Source organism: Electrophorus electricus, chromosome 25, assembly GCF_013358815.1.
Source record: "Electrophorus electricus isolate fEleEle1 chromosome 25, fEleEle1.pri, whole genome shotgun sequence".
NCBI classification, from domain to species: Eukaryota; Metazoa; Chordata; class Actinopteri; order Gymnotiformes; family Gymnotidae; genus Electrophorus; species Electrophorus electricus.
The window spans coordinates 2,712,501-2,717,500 of NC_049559.1; the positions used below are offsets into that span (position 1 = coordinate 2,712,501).

A 5,000-nucleotide genomic window follows, 5' to 3' on the forward strand; every position below is an offset into this window, starting at 1 on the left:
TACACACACACACACACACACCACACACACACACACACACACACACACATACACACTTATACTTACACACACGCACACACACACACACACACACACACACACACACACTTATACTTACACACACGGACACACACATACTTATACACACACAGATGTGTACACACACACACACACTTATACTTACACACACATGCACACACATACTTATACATACACATGTACACATACACACACATATGTGTACACACACACACACACAGACACACACACACACACACACACACACACGTATACACATAAATGATCGTTTTAGCATATCAGATCCAGCTTTGGCCTTTCTAAGTCCCAAATTTTCCTGCGGGACTCTTGAAACAGATATCACAGAGCCAGCCTTGTGTGTGGGACGTAGCTGTCACAGGCAATCACTCAGCTTCTCACTTTTACTCAAGTTCTTCGATCATAATTTATTACTGCCACCTCGACTGCTGCAGGGAGCAGAAATGGCCTCCTCTATTGCACTACAGTCAATAAGTTCTCCATCATTTTCTCTTCAAATGTATCTGCGTACGTTTACTTACTGTGTGATGTTTGAAACTTTATCTCTGTGTCAGCATCAGTCTCGCCCGAGATCACTAATCAAACAAACAATGGAATGAAGTGTTTTTTTGCTGTAAAACACAAACAATGTAAAATAAATCTAAAAATAATAAAGCTCAGAAATGGATTTTGATTTATAATACAACATTGTACCAGTTTATACGATCTTAAGCTGTATGATCATGTGATCAGAGCACGCGTGCTCCTGACGCCAGTACAATGACCCTCTGTGTGCTGGTCAGTCTCACGCCCTCTCAAACAGAAGGGGGGGGGGGGGGGGGGTTGTGACAGCGTTTAATATGCTGCTTCTTCTGGATGTATTGCTACGACACCTCCACCACCCACTCCACCCCCCAGCTGACACCAGATGTGTGTGATTGTGTGTATGTGTGTTCTCGTGTGTATGTGTGTGGTTGTGTGTATGTGTGTTCTCGTGTGTATGTGATTGTGTGTATGTGTTCTCGTGTGTATGTGTGTTCTCGTGTGTATGTGTGTTCTCGTGTGTATGTGATTGTGTGTATGTGTTCTCGTGTGTATGTGTGATTGTGTGTATGTGTGTTCTCGTGTGTATGTGTGTGATTGTGCATGTGTGTGAATATACATTAACTCTCATTATCCTTGATGTACTTTACATTCCAGTGCACCAAGCAAAAATCCAGTTTTACATCTGAAATCCCTGAAACATGCATCATTTACTATATATGGACTTTTAACACCAAAACATGAAACACTTAGAACGATTCCACTGCCTTTGGGGGTTTTGTGTGCGTGTGTGTGTGTGTGCATAAGAATGTGCTACTTACGAGCTACTGAAACAAAAATCCTGTCCAGTCTGCCGGTGTTCATGTTGTGTCCTGTTCTCCTTGGCTGTCTACAGGACACACCAAACCTCCCACTACTAACAAAGACGTGTCTGTTATCGTACACTCTTCACTCCAAAGCAGCCGCAGACCAGACATCAAACATGCAGCTGCGCCATGTCACGCAGGCTCGACGGGGACTCTGGGAAACTGTCTTCTCTAAATACTGATACACTATTAACTATATGTAATAGCACCTAAAGTGAATTCCTCTCAATTCCCGGACAACACAGAAACCACTGCATAGCACCTACATGCTACATGTAATAACCACAGCAAACCTGAAGAACACACACACACACACACACACACACACACACACACACACACACACACACACACACACATCCCCATGCATTTAGTTAGCACAGTAAACCTGCACAGTGCACACACATATGCACACAAGTACATGCACACATGCGCGTGCACACACACGCACGCACGCACACGCACACACATACACTGACTGAGAAACTCTCTTTGGATCACATGGCAACTCCATCCCACTTAAGCGCAGACGGTATATCTAGCCGATGCTAGGACTGACACCATGGGCCGTGCGTTCGTTCTCTCCCCCGGCTGCTGCACAAAGGCGTGCCGCAGGCCATAGTTCTGCGTGTGTATGTGTGTACGCAGGGCTGCGATCATAAAGGCACTTTTTATTAGCTGTTGCTTGATTTGTTCCTGCAGTGTTCGAGCAGTGAGCCGCTAAGTCGGCGGCTCCAGCTGTTGCTGCCGTCCCGCTGCTCCGCTCACGCAGCAGGTGTATAGCTCGCAAGGCCTGTCACACACACCCGCTCACATAACAAATAATAACGGCCTCCACACACACTGGTCATCCATCACCGTTATGGGCCTGACCCAAGAGACCGCCGTGCACACACATACACGCTGAAAGAGAAACACACATGCTCAGTCTGTGACACAACTACACACCTAAGTACACATCCAGTCAGACATGGACACAGATGCACATGTAGACAGGCAGAGGAGAACACGTGCATGATGTACACTAAGAGGCTGGTAGCCACACACACACACGCACGCACGCACGCACGCACGCAATCTTTCTGTCCCTCACTCGGTCTCACACACAGAGGGCCTATCTATCATGGTTATGGTTCTGCTCTCTCGGCCGGCTTTCCTCGCCCTCGTCTTATGGCGGAGCTGTAAACGTAAACAGTTAACGCCGGGAGGGAAAAACTCTCAATGTAAAACCGAGAGAAGCTCAGTCTTCTCCCCTCTAGACACACACGGCCACTAAAAACTTCCAATTCGGGGATTTTTAACAGGGAAGAGTAAGTGGACAAAAACATCCTCTGGAATTCTAACAAAAAAAAATATCCCACAATGGCCAGATTGTGGCAGAGTGAAAATCAATTAGTCTTCCGAACAGCAAGAGTCCACATCTGGAGTAACTCAGCCAGGGGCCCAGAGAGTAGCTGGGGCGCACGCGGAGACCAGGGACGTGCAGCAGGTGACGGCAGCAGAACCAGGGCCACGATCACAAAATGCGTCCAGAAAAAAGACAACGAAGTCATTTCCGCAGATCCAGCTTCACTATTGGCTGCGTCTTTATCACGTTCAGTGGCCGACCAATAGCAGACGAGAGAAGACTAACAACAAAGACAATCGCGAGAAATGTGACGTTATGGTGATGTATGAGTCTGAGGTGGCAGAAACGGACAGAACACCTGTGGGAACAAAACGTGTCACAGCTTTGCGGTTCTTATTACCAGAGCATGGCTCGCGTAAACATGCGAGCAACGAAACGAATGTGTCCTTACATTCTATATTTTTATCTGTAATCTTTGGTCTGTCCAGGAAAATATTGTATGACTTAATTTCACTAAAAAGGTACTGGTGTTTTGGTTTGTCGGAGAAGTTTTGTTTCGCTTGTTTCTGGGAGCGCGAGCGAGAGTTGATTAACGTGTTATTACAGCTTCGGGCGCGTAAAAGGATTTGATCAAAGTCACAGTGGGTTTCACTAAACCCGGGTGAGGATGACGGTTACGGCAATATGAGACAGAAAACAAGGGTAGAAGAAAGAGTCTAGCCGAGGAGGGCTTCTGGGTAATTGTGCTCTCTGACTGGTAGACTGCACAGAGACTTCGCTCACGCTTCCTCGTCGCTTTCTCGTGTGAGTTCCTTTCTGGATAAAGTTCCCAAAAGCTGTTTGATCCATTAAGAAATCAATCAATCTCCACCCTGCGTAATCAGCTAGGACCCACCACAGAGTTATTCACCCCCCCGCCCCTACCAGTTCCGTTCTTCATCCATGTCCCACGCGTGGAAGTATGCGCATGGCTGTGTGTGATGATTACACCGCGACAGACCGCGTTTTTTGAGACGTACGGGTACTGACAAGAATCGAGTTTGGGGGTGGGGGTCGCGGCACATAGCTGATGCAATTTCAAACAGCTGGTCAACAGTTGCCCACTATAACACATGAAAGCGACACGGTAGAGAGTAGTGTGTGTGTGTGTGTGTGTGTGTGTGTGTGTGTGTGTGTATGTGCGCACAACATAAAAGAGGGTAGCAACAGCAGGCATCTCTAAGAAACATTCTGTGTCCAATAAATCAGGGTAATGTAGTGCATAACTTACCCACGGTCTTCCATAGCTGTGTCTGCAACTGATTTGGTTTAGCTTGGGTCAGAGTGTGTGGGAAGGTGAGCAGAACCGCGCACGAAATGGTATCTCTATTCTGTTATTCTCATCTCATTATCATATCGCATAACTGGCATCTCATCTTATTAGCATATCATATAATTAGCACTGAATAATCGGTGTAAATGCTAATCGCTAATTAATAACAGAAATGCTCACAAGGAAATGCGCTGCAGCCGTGGGCTTTTAAAAGGGTGCCAAATATGGCAGAAAAACAAGCCTCTGTTGGCCAGCGCTTTTCCGTCGGACACAGGCGGCTCTACCAGGAACTCATACAGTGTGTAAAATTATAGTACCGGATTTCTTCTTCATCAGATCGCTCTATTAATGCAGGATATCGCTCTTTTGAGCTTTCACACACTTCACGGATGACATTTCATTTCCTTTCCGTAACAACTGCACCACTGTCAGCTGAGTCACTTAGTGACAGAATTTTGTGGAAGTGATGTTAAGTGTCAAAATGGGACAGAAATCTGAGAAGAAAAGGAAACATTACTATAATGAATAAAACAGATGAGTGTGTGTGTGTGTGTGTGAGTGAGAGAGAGAGAGAGAGAGAGAGAGAGAGAGAGAGAGACTATGAACATGAATGTGAATGAATTTGCCTGTGGTGAAGTTCAAGGTTGTATATGCCAAATATGAGTCTCTTATGATATTCAAACATGGCACAAAATACTGTGGGTTCCAGAAATCAGAGAATCAGAGTATTTTACATCCAGTTTAGCATTCTAAGATCCTCTTTATGGTGCAGTATGTGAGGAAGAGCAGCTCACAGGCTCCAGAAGAGTGAAATGTTCACCAGTAGCCTGCATGAAGTCCACTTACTCAAAGATCTACCCTAGGTGAGACACTGTAGAGACATCGGTCTTGTCTA

At 45.8% G+C, this 5,000-nt stretch overlaps 1 long non-coding RNA gene across 1 annotated transcript in view; it reads right to left on the minus strand.

Moving 5' to 3' along the window:
• Window positions 1-4,675: 4,675 nt before the first annotated feature.
• Window positions 4,676-5,000, minus strand: part of LOC113587759 — an 8,455-nt gene continuing 8,130 nt past the window's right edge. The window contains exon 5 of the long non-coding RNA XR_003411778.2: window positions 4,676-5,000. This exon is cut by the window's right edge and continues 90 nt beyond it. This is a non-coding gene — a long non-coding RNA (uncharacterized LOC113587759).